We start from the raw sequence: 13,196 nt of genomic DNA on the forward strand, positions 1-13,196 counted from the left end.
AGACAACACAGCTTCCGTAATATCAATCCCTACTATATTCTAGTGTTTTTGTATAAAGAAATGAGACATACCATTAGGGATTGGAGACTTTGAAGGGTGAATTTGGAAGAGAGTCTGTTTGATCTCATCATGTGAATATGATTGGAGTGTTTGATTCATATTAGGAGTGACAACCCTATCCACCTTGTCTAAGACAGCCCCCATCTCATTCAGATTTGTAGTGGTGTAAATCCTCTGAAAATATTCCTCCTCCACCCTCTCCTTCTCCTTATTTGATGTGCACCGGGGCCCCCCCCCCCCCCCCCCCTATCCATAAAACTAGCAAGGTGATTTTTTCTTTAGCATTGACTAGCTCGTTGATGGAAATATTTTGTGTTCTTGTCACCAGCAAGCAACCAGATAGCACGCGATCTTTGTCTCCAGGATAACTCCTCCTGATATAATAGGGCATTAATCTCATCTTTGACAGCCTGTATCAAGCCTAAATTTTCAACATCGTTCATTGCCTTGAGCTACTCCAATATGCTTTCTTTTTCTTCCAGCCTTGTCTTAAAACTTCCCATATTTCTACTCCATGCCTCCAGGGCCAATCTACACTCATTAATATTTTAGAATAGTCGAAACATTGGGCTACCCAAAGGAGCTTCCCTATTCCAAGCTTCTTGGATAATGTTCTCACATTCCGGATGTGTCGCCCATTTTTCTTCAAATCTCTTTGGAAAATTTTTTCCTTCTTTCGTTGTTTGTATCGCTTTGCAAAGTGAGTAAGATCAGATCATGGTCTGAGTATGATGCTTGGAGGTGCCGCACCATGGCTTGTGGAAATAATTCCCTCCATTCGATTGTTGCACAAGCCCTATCAAGCCTCTCTTGAACAAAAGCCCCACCATTTTGACCATTTCGCCATGTAAAAATATTACCCTTGATAACCAATGTCCACTAATCCATAGTGTAGTAGTGTACTTCGAAACTCCTCCATTAGTGGAGAGTGTTTTGGATGGTGACCTTGTTTCTCCGGAGAACTCAAAATTTTATTGGAGTCTCCAATGCATACCCACAGCACATTATCTCTAAAGTGTAAGTGTTTCAAGAAACCTCATAATTCTTGCTTCCATTGTTCATCCGGTCTGCCATAGAAACCATAAGTCTCCAAGGGGAGTTTGGAACAGTCATGATACGAGCATCAATGTGGTTCAAGGAGTAGGTTTGGACATCTATATTAACCTCATCCTTCTAAAGCATGGCTAATTCACCCGCCCTACAAACACAGGGAACAACAAGCAAATTGTCATATCGTAAATCTGCTTGAATCTTTCTCATCTCATCCACCGTTTGTTTTTTCTCCATCAGGAACAAAACGTTAGGAGCTTTTTCCCTCACCAAGTAAGAGAGGACTACACCTGCACAGGGGTTCCCAAGCCCTCTACAATTCCAACTCATGATTTTCATTGTGCTCGAAGGGTTTGGACATCAGCCTCCACCGTTATGCATGGTTGATCATTGGATTGACCCCTTGTTCTTTTCCTTTCCCCAGTGTTACCCTCCTTCTGTTCAGCCCCAATCATACGTTTTTTGTTTCATGGTTCTGCCTTTCCTTTTCCACGTCCGAGTTTCACTTGCAAGCTTTTCCTGGCTATCACGTGTGGAGCCACGTGACACATTAAGTTCTGCTTTAGCTACTAGGGTTTCAGAGTTTGGTGATCCACAAATATCCTCATTATCTTTTACCATAAACATAACCGGCACAGTTACTAAAATCTCTCCCAAAATATCGATTACTTGCTCCCCCTCTGAGTTATCCGTTAGCATCATGGAGTAATTATGGGCATGATCCATTCTTATTTGATTTGTAATGGATGCATTTACTCCTTCCCCTGTGAATTCAGTCAACTCTAGTTCCACAATTGTAATAGTTTCCTGATTTGCAACAGTGCCATATGCCTTGCCTCCTTGATGCTCTTGGGGTGGCTGTGGCTAATCCCTAGCCCGTTCATTGGCCTCCTCTGTGTTTCGCTGTGGTGGACTCGATGGTTTTCTCCCTCTCGGATCCTTTGCCAGTCTATTCCCAGCCCGTAGCCACTCACCATAAGGCTTTTCTCCATTGACGGGTATATTAGGTGACGGCAGTCTCTAGCTTCACGTCCAATCAGGCCACAATTGAAGAACAATCCAACCAAACGCTCATACTGGAATGCAATCCAAACTTTATCCCACTCTGGACTAAGAACTGGAGCACCTCTCTTAATTGGCTTCTCTAATGGCAGTTCCACACGAATGCGAAGAAAATGGGCTTGGTCAACTACAATAGCCTTGCAATCACCCTCCAGTACTTTCCCAATGCTCTCACCAATATCCTGACTAGCCTCCACATTAATAAGATCGAAAGGTAAGCCCCACACCTATACCCAAATCGATATACATTTAAACTCCACTAAATAAGTAGTCATCCCTTTTTCCCATCTTCGTAGTAACAATATATGGTTATCAAAGCTCCAAGGACCATTGTTTAGGACCCAAGTCAGTTGGCTTTCCATAGAAAATTTTAATTGAAAAAGGTCGTCGCCAACATCGGTGATCTTCAGGTCTTGACCAAATTTCCAAACCAACCGGAGAAGGTTCTTTACAGCTCGAGTGTAGATTGGTCTCATCGTATGAAATCGACCCATCAGGCGCAAAGAGCATTCTTCAAGTATTTTTGCACGATTGTCTGACCGAACCTTTATGATTTCTCCATCCTCAGCTGTCAAACTTATCCGTTAAATTCTGTCAATGAAATCTGAATCCATGTGTACAAAAAGAGTTCCTATGGCAATTCAGAATGTGTCTAGTAGTTTAAGGAAATACCTCTTGTTACGAGACTAAAAAAACAATAGTATAGTACTCAACATACAATTAATATACATATTTTTAAAGAATGAATATAATTGTGTACATTCAACAAACGCAATTTATGACAAAACATGCCCAATTTTGTATATTCAATGTACACATTTTTTTTTTCAAATAATTTATCATATTTTGTATATTCAATGTATACAATTTTTGAAGAATGTTCACAAGTTTGTATATCCAATGTATACAATTTTTGAATTAGTGAACACAAATTTTCAAATAATGTATCAAATTTTGTCTATTCAACGAACATAATTTTTCAAAAAACATACACAATTATGTACATTCAATGTACACATTTCTCATAGACCATATACAATTCTTCATATTTAACGAACTCAATTTTTCAAACAATTTATACAATTCTTTATATTCATTGTAAACAATCTATAAAAATAAATAAATAAAAAAGTCTACAATTATGTATATTCCATTTACACATTCCTTATTGTCCCTTAAAATCCAATGTAGTTTATAATCCAAAGGATAATCCAAAGAGAGGTACAGAGTGACTTTGCATCATCAGTTAGGTGATTTCCAATGTCATTTCATGATCTTTATAGGATAGTGGGGCTGTGTCTGAGTTGGTTACGCAAATTCCATATTTCATCAAAGCCTACAGAAGCGTAAAGAGTCAAGCTCTCCTTTGGCCTTTGCAATTCTTCTTCTTTAAAACGTGGGTTCACCACAAACTTGATTAGAAACTGATTATTTTGTAGCCCCTTGTTATCAATGCGCAGATTCCATTGGTCTCCAAACCATATCACCCTCGCTAAATCACCTCGAGTGAATAGATGCAACACATTCTCTTCTACAACTTTACACAAGGTGCAATAGGTCTCACATACTCCGCATTCTTGTTGAATTCTTTCCTTTTACTTATAACTTCCAGAACTTGCTCCATAGTTCGATATTATCCTAGTTGAATCTGTGATCCTTCTACACGTTTATAGTCATTATGTCTCCTACCTGGTAACAAGAACCCATTCTAATTGCACAATTATAGTCATTACTTGGGAAAAATGGGCATTTGCCCCTAATTCGCAAACTATGCAACAAAATGCCTCTATTTTGAAATTAGTTAGCAAAATGTCCTTATTTTTTAGACTCGATTTTAACAAAATCGAGTTACAGGTGAAATTCAACATTACTAATGTCGAGTCCACGCATATTTTGCCACTTAAATGTTTTTGAAAATTTAAGTGGAACTCAACATTGCTAATGTCGAGTTCCACTTAAAAATATACATAGAACTCGATTTTGAGGATATCACGTTTTACAGAGAACTCAATTTTGTTATTAAATCGAGTTTAAAAAACATAGACATTTTGTTAAATAGTTTCAAAATAGGGGCATTTCGCTGCATAGTTTGTAAATTAGGGACAAATGCCCATTTTCCCCGTCATTACTTTAACTAACCCATAAGGAAACGTTGCCCCTAACCTTAGGGTTTGGTGGGCATGGTTGACTCATGCTTAGGGCATGGTTGACAACAATCAAATTGCACATTGTTGCGATTTCTCTCAAGCAATGCTCCTTCTCACTCAACCTAGATTCTTAGATTCAATATTAATTGTGCCATTTTCGAGCAACTATATCTCATTCATTTCAAATCAAAATTGAATGAAATCATGAATGTCTACTTTCCAATGAAACAAGTTTCACTTAGAAATTCATTATCATGAAAAGGTATGGAAGAGATCATCTATCTCGTATTTCAGCTTATTAAAAGTTAGTCACCTATGAGTAGCTTTTGACCCAGACTAAACCCTAATACAATTTTATTGATGCAACCCAATTTTTGGCCTGTTTTGTCACTAGGATTTTTCAGCAAATCTTTGAACCCTAACAAATTTGATAATTAATGTAATAAGTTGAAAAAAATATAAGGCAATAAGCAAACACCAAATTTTAATCCATACCACTTTTCACTAAAATCCATCACCATCATCTTTTAGCCAACCATTTTAAGGGGGAAAGATTTTAAAATGAAAAATTGAAGTCTCATTTGAAATACTTCTTTCTTCGTTACAAAGCTGGTAAAATAGATTATAAGTAGTCTCAAACTTGTATAATATTTTAGAAGCCATTTTAAGCATATAAGGTTCATATAAGTGTTGACACCCCATTTTGCAACCCGCATTTAACCTCACATGGAGAGTAAAAGAGTAATTTCACCTTGGAGATAAATATTTTAATTGTGGCCATTAGATCCTTAATTTCATTTCATCAATGTAATCTTGATGTTGTAATGATCAAATTGACTGGTCATAAGCCTTAATTAGACAATTGGATTGAAAGTTATCATCGAATTAAGTTTTAATGGCTGAGATACACTCTCACAAATTAAATCTGACTATATGTGACTATGAATAATTAATTCTGATTGATTATAATTATAATCAATTTGAAATTAATAACGTGTCATAATTCAATTGGCTAGAACTAAAACTTATAGTTAGGTTTTAAATAGATAGTCAATCATTAATTATTCAATGAGTAATTGGTGCAATTATATTTTTAATTGGAATAATTAGGTCATGATTTAAGGGTGATTATTTCTAAAATGGAAGTAATTAGGGCCTATTAATGTTAATTGGAAGCTAATTTGGGGCCTAATAATGTTAATTATGCTAAAACCATTTTCCAAATAATGACATCTACTCATTATTTCTTTGATATCTCCCAAACCGTTATGACTTTGTGAGTGAGGTTAATTTTTATAGAAACTAGACATCTGCGGGCTTCAATTTGAGCACAAGAATGAGACAATTTCGATCAAAATTGAGTAAGATATGATTTTTTTGAAGTTGGCTCTAAGGACTGTTACAGGAGCTACAGGAAAAACTGAAATTTTAGTCATTTTGCTTGCTCTCTAATGCCACCAACCTTCCCTAAAATCTGAAATTGGGTCTAGGTTCATGATTTTCTCCTATCCTTTGTAAACCCTCATTGAATGTCATTCCATTCATAATTTCTCCACCACTACTATATAACCCTCGCCCCTTCCTCCATTTAAAACACACGAAAACATCTTCTCTTCTCCCTTGTTGAGTTCTAGTAAAGTAGAGTTAGTTTTGTCATATTTTGGTCTTTCTGAGGCTTAAGATATTGAGTGAGCCTCACTCCCCCTCTCCTAATTCTTCTTCTCTACTCCACCCTTAGGAACTCCACCAAAAGCCTCCTCCTCCACCGTGTGGATTTTGCATGCAGGTCTAATCTCATTCCCTAACTTTTTTTTTTTTATTACTACAATGTTAATTTAAGATTAAAGCATGCTAGTGGATTATTTAAATTACTTGAATGTGCTTAACTATTCTTGACATACTTGAATGTTGTTCATATTGTTCTTCACATATTCTTGGATGTTCATCATATATTCATGCATGACACTAGCTTTGATCTTAAATCCATATCCAAAATATGAAGGAAAACATGATAATTTCATAATTTTTCAAATACTTGAATTTAGGACATCAGCATTCACACACATTCTCTAGAAGTTATTTTTTTTAATCCAAATGTAATGATTAATAAATGAAATTAGGGTTTATCATATGCACACACATTAAATTCAAGCAAAGCAATGAACATGCAATTTATTGATAATATTTTGGTTGATATGGCATAAATGTTGGCTACTATAGTTTAGTAGACCGGTTTATCGAGTAAGGTGGGTGCCTAACACCTTTCCATCTTGTAACATAGCCTCCAAACTTAGATCAACAGTTACTATATCAAATGCTTGTCCATGTAATTTTCAATCTTTAGATTGTAACTAGGAAAAAAAAACCATGTATTTTATCTTAAATTGTATCTAGGACCATAGCCATGTAATTTCCTATGATCAATGTGCATTCATTCTCAAATCAATAAAATTATGAATTTTTCAATTATGGTTTTCTTATTTATTCCAATAATTAAATAAGTGGTAACTCCATTGTAAAACCCTTAATCTAAAGGGAAAAATGTAATCAGTAGAATCTCTATTTTGAGAGGCAATAATACGACTCCATCCATTCATGTGAATGTGGCCCAAACCAATCAATTCAAAATGGGTCGGGGGTGCGGTCTCTGATAGTAAGACTGATGTCGCATACATAGAGAATACAAATGTTTATGATAAGAAATGTAAAGACGTAAATATCACTTGTAAGATATGTTATAAAATGCAATTGATATGACATTTGACTATCGAGCCTCTAACATGGTAACAGTAATTTCATTGGTTGAGGATGATTGGTTCTTGCTTGATGAAGCTGATTTTTTTCCTACAAAGATACCCAACTCTTTCGGTTCAGGTAATGAACTCTCACCGTGTAACATCATGACCACACATGACATATTTGGTCGATCGTAGTGATGTTGCTGCAAACATAAGAAACTAATATGGAGGCAACGTAGAATCTCTGATTGGATTACAGAGCCCTTTAAGCAAGTATCAATCAGTTCTAAAGGTCTACCTTCTTTCCATAATTTCCATGCCTAAAACATTTTAAAATTCTTTATCATTATTTGTATCATTATATGTAATAAGATAGAGGATGAAATATTTTGAGAACTCACATGTCCGACAAGATTTTGAGTATTGTCTAGATGGAAAGAGCCTCGATTTTTCTTTCCACTTATTATCTCCAACAATAATATTCCAAAGCTAAAGACATCAGATTTTACTGAAAATAGGCCATCAATAGCATATTCAGGTGCCATGTAACCACTGCAAACACATCATTAAGCATGAAAATATTTGATTAAAAAATATCAATGATAAAACATGTTAAGAATACGTACTAAGTTCCAACAACTCTATTTGTGTTTCCTTCAATTTGATCTCCACCAAAGATTCTAGCCATACCAAAGTCAGAAATTTTTGGATTCATCTTACTATCAAGTAGAACATTGCTTGCTTTGAGATCTCTATGTATAATCCTCAATCTAGAATCTTCGTGAAGATATAGAAGCCCTCGCGCAATCCCACAGATAATGTTGAAGCGCATAGACCAACCTAAAACTTTAGCTTTCATTTGATCTGAAAAGTTTCTCACTTATGTTAATACAAAGTTCAACTTGAATATGAAACAAGAAATTGGCATTTCTTTTAATAACAATAAAAAATTTTATGAAGTTTGGTAAAAATATTCATGAAGTTCAAACCAAAAATTAAGGAGTCCAAGCTTCCATTGGGCATGTATTCATAGATTAGCATTTTCTCGTCCCCTTCAATGCAGTATCCCAAAAGCCTAACAAGATTTCGATGCTGCAATTTGGCGATTAGTATAACTTCATTTTTAAACTCACTTAATCCTTGTCCAGATTTTGGTGAAAGCCTTTTCACAGCAATTTCTTTTCCGTCTATTAATGTACCCTGAAAATTCACATTTGCAAATTGATTTTATTGAAGTTGAATATGGTGAGAATTGATTTTTTTTTTTTGTGATCTTTAAAAAAGCTTGCTGCAAAGTTACCTTATATACAAGTCCAAAGCCACCTTCACCAAGCTTGTTATAGCTTGAAAAGCTGTTAGTGGCAATGACTATGGTAGCTAGGGTGAAGAATGGGACCTCCATGTCTTCACTTTGGCCTTCAATGTTTTGGTCTATCATCACATTATTCTCCATTTTCTCTGCTAAGATCAAGATGAGCTTTGCATTATACACAAGAAATAAGAATATGGCACTTGCTAAGTTCCATTTAGATCAACTAGTTAATTATACAACATAATTATTATTTGATTTCAAATCAAATAAATTAATTAGGTGATCCAAAATGTCAATATTAATAACCAAAAAATAATAAGTGACCAAGTCATAAAGCAAAACAATAAATGCATAAGACACATAATATGATTCTGAAGTGGAAAACCTATGGATAACTCTTTAAAGGAAAAGGGACTATATGAGTAACCTACTCCCACTAAGGCAATCAACTAGAAAAGAATGTGTTTTATAGTCTTGAAAAAACCATTCTACCTAGACTCTACATTCCAAATAGAAAATTTACTGCTGCGACTCACAATAGCTATAAACTTTGATTTTCTTCCTATATGGTTTCGTCATGAATGGCAGGTCTGTGTAAATTAACTAGAACCTTTGGTGCACTCCAATTAAGGTACCTCCTTGAATATTTGATCTATAGTCAACTTACTAGAAGAAATGCTATGTGGTTTTGAACTTTGGATTACAAGATTTTATAAAACTACTAGGATTCTCTCAAGAAAGCTCATGGATGAAAGACATGGTTTTTTCACTAAAAGTATTGTGCTAGTTTCTGCCTTTCCAAATTTACTGGAAATCTTGGATTAGATAGTATAAATTGGTGTTTACATATACGATTATAATCCTAATCAAAACAAAGATTTAGATTATTTTTTGTGATTCTTGTTCAATAGGCCATTTCAGCCCATCTTTTTTTTTTTAAAGCAAATTTCAGCCCTTCTATATTTACTAGCTTGAGTCAACCTCTTGGTCCCCCTGCTTTAGGCCACAACATATATTAGCCTTACCATTATTTTGCAAATTTTATTCCTTACCATTATTTTTCTTAAGATCAAATGGCTAAACTTCACAGCTTTTCTTGTTCAACATCTTATTAACTGCTTTGTACGTTGCTTGAAGTTCAATTAAACAATCTTGAAATATCTTTTCCAAACTGGGTCAGGGAAAGAAATATTACCTCTGAAGTTTGTCCTTTTGCAAATGCAGTAGGGAATCAAGAGCACCCCAAAAACGACCGCAATTGCAACCACAACTATCTCTATAACCTTCATCTTTTGCTTGTCTTTCTCCTCTTTATGATTGACTTTGCAGAAGAAAAGCAAAAATATTTTAGTAATGCAATAAAATAGATGGAAACAACAAAGATTATAGGTTCAATGGCATGTAAAATATAAATTAAAGAGCAATAAAAACCATAGGCCTATTACCTTGCTCTGAAGCATTCATTCGAATATATACATCCTGCATATAAGCATCCTGCCCATTAGCTGCAACTTGTCTAATATCAATTAGATCCCCAAACCACATGGCGCAGCCACTTCCTCCATTTTTAATATCTGAGTTTGCATATGCCGTACAGGAACAATTGTTCAAACATTTGACTCTACATGCGTCAAGACTCAAACTTCCGTTCACCCAGGAATACGTGGTATCTGGCATTTTGAGCCCAACAAATTTAACAAACCCAATTTTATCTTTATCCTCGCAGCTCAATTGGGTAATGCGTACACATCGCTTAGACCACTCATCTGGGTTCCATGTATCTGGTGACTTATGCTTGAATCCTACTACACATTGACAGATAGGTGACTCACCAATGATACAATTTCCATAAGGACCACATAAATTATAACCTTCACATTTGTCTTTTGGCATAGATAAGTATAGGCTCCATTTTTTATCTTCTGAGACCCATATGTAGCGCTCATATGAGGACGAAGTTTCGTTCAAAAGTGCTCTTGAGATTACAGAATTTTTAATCATATTGTATATGAAGTATACCTCATCGCTGTTAATGACAAAATCGTAGGTGTAAACTGGATTGTCCTTTAAGTCTGGTACACCACTGAAACCAAGGCCATTCCATGGTCCGGTCCGGAAAAACTTCTCAGTGCCTTTGTTCATGACTATCTCAGGGTAATTATGAAGTTCAATCCCCCAACTCAGTTCTCCTGGAGATGGATCATCTGGACTCTTCCAAGTAGATAGGCGCCGTTCCAGACCAGCCCTTAAGTCTCATCCAAGCTTCATCCCCGGTAGCCAAGTATCAGAAGGATAGTCAAAGCTTTGCCACAAATATTTTTCTGGGTTTTCTTCGTTCTCTTCTCTTAATACTAGATTTCCGGAATCTAAAAGCTGGACTATTGGATTCCAGGCCTGTTTTGTTGAGTTTGCCGACCAAGCAACTGTTCTATTCTGTCTGAGAAGAACAAGACTACCTGAACTGTTTACCACCAACATGCCAGACGAGTCGTTTATTGGATTGAGCCGGTTTGCTACCCAAACAACCGTTCTAACTGGGATATTGTTGTACCATATTCCCAAGTAGCGATAACCGGAATTACCAGGACTAAAGAACCCCAGGGCGTAGCTTCCATCTTTAGAGACCAAAGTCATGCCCTCACTGAGGGATTGAGATTTTGTAATGCTGTCAGTGTTAGCAGCATCCGACACTAAAAAGAAGAAAAGAAGCAAACTCGAAATCAATAACACAAAAGCTAAGATATCCATTGCTTTCTACTCTTGGAGCTCTTAGCTAACATTTTAGAGTTAGGCCTAGTATAATGATGAGCAAAGACTAGATCATGGAAGGCCATGCGTTGACTCAGGAATGTTGTTGTTCCTTTCCAATTTTATCGGATGTCCCCGAATGGACGTGGTTGTTCCTTTCAGCAATGAGTACATTTGTTGGGTGCTAAGCACCGTGTGGGGTCCAGCCCACATGAACTTGTCAAAGCTCATCTATGAGCTTGTTCTAAAAGTCTTGAGTAGGCTGATTTATCGTTTATTGAGAAATGACTTAGGCGTGTCAGACACGCTAGCTGAAACTAAAAAGGAGAAAAGAAAGAAAACACATAAGTGGTTAAGGATGGCCATACCCATTGGTTAATGGATATCCAAGTAGATTCAATTATTTTAGGTAATACCGAGCTCTTAATAGGTAAAAAGTAATTGGGTAGGGTTTGGATATTATCAAAATATTTTAGGTAGGGTTTGGATATTACCCATTTACCCATTAATACCTGTAGAGAGAATAGGCCAAGTAGTGTATATTGGGCCGGGGGCCCGATCCGAGGTCACCTAATTGTCCGAGGATGGGGTAAACATTGTTAGGAAGGTTAACGTTGATGAATAAAGAAAGAGGTCAAGTTACAATGGTTCAAGGAATGAGTCCGAGGAGAGATGTCTCCTCAGCTAAACGAAATATGGGCCAGAAGGTACGGTCTGCCACCTAGAAGCAACATTTTAGGAGATTCTGTTGATAAGGATATGCATCATGAGAATACTGGACAAAAGGAAACTATGAAATATCTAAGAGAAAGCTGCTACCACCGCATTAAATGCTCTGTAGTTAACTCTCTAGCCGCATTTATGAGGAAGTGATACCTGAACAGTGGTTTTTCAGTCTTACAGCTACTCCCAAAGACTTCAAAAAGGTGCTAATGGGATAAGGATCAACACCAACAATCTGATCTACACGTGAAGGGTAGAGATAGAGGGGAAAGATAGTATAAAATAGAGGAAGGATCCAAAGAAGAGGGAGATCAGAGAAAAAGAAAGAGAAAAACACTGTAGAGTCAAGAACAATACTTGTAATCAGTCCCAAAAGAATCAGATATAAGAATTATCCACCTCGGATTGTGTCCGAGGACATTTTTCTTTAGATAACATCAGTTCATCTTTATTCTACTCTCATTTCTACTCACTATAATCATTGTTTAAGCGTACTAGAACCTAGTTTTGTAATCCACTCTCTACAAATTCATTGTATTGGGCTCTTTGGGCCTATACCCTTTCTTCCTTTGGGCTTAGGTACAAAAATTGTGTCCTTACAATACCCATTTAACTAATTAGATCTAACTCAAACCCAACTCAACCAAATTATTATGGGTAAACCTCAACCTACCCAATTACCCAATAATCAAAATTACCAAATTGCCCCTAAAACTTAAAAATGACCAAATTATTCCTAAAATCCTCTAAAATTGCTAAAATGTACTCTAAACCTAAAAAATGACCAAAATACCCCTGAAATCTATAAATTACCAAAATATCCCTGAAACATAAAAAAATGACTGAAACACCCCCAAAACCAAAAAAAAAAATCCAAAATACCCTGAAATCTAAAAAATACCAAATTACCCCATACACCAAAAAAGTGACCGAAAGACCACTGAAACCTAAAAGTTACCAAATTATCCTCTAAACTTAAAAAATGACTGAAATACCCATGAAACTTAAAAATTACAAGAAAACCCTGAAACATTATAAACAAATGATTCAAACACCCACGAAACCTAAAAATGACCAAAATACCCCAGAAATCTAAAAAATAACCAAAATACCGCCAAAAACTAAAAAATTACCAAAATAACCCCTAAACTTAATAATTACCAAAATACCCCCAAAACCTAAAAATTACCAAAATACCCTCAAAACCCAAAAAAAAAAAAAAAAGATCGAAATACTCCCGAAACATAAAAAATTACCGAAATAAACCCTAAAACCTAAAAAATGACCAAAATACCCCCGAAACATAAAAAATTACCGAAATACTCCCTAAAACCTAAAAAAAAAAAAACTAAAATA

The 13,196-nt window shown here is 35.8% G+C and overlaps 1 pseudogene; it reads right to left on the reverse strand.

Annotated features, from left to right (window-relative positions):
* Positions 1–7,008: 7,008 nt before the first annotated feature.
* LOC142641149 (G-type lectin S-receptor-like serine/threonine-protein kinase At4g27290) lies at positions 7,009–11,155 on the reverse strand (annotated as a pseudogene).
* Between the last annotated feature and the right edge of the window lie 2,041 nt (positions 11,156–13,196).

The sequence above is a fragment of the Castanea sativa genome, chromosome 6, assembly GCF_040712315.1.
Source record: "Castanea sativa cultivar Marrone di Chiusa Pesio chromosome 6, ASM4071231v1".
NCBI lineage: Eukaryota > Viridiplantae > Streptophyta > Magnoliopsida > Fagales > Fagaceae > Castanea > Castanea sativa.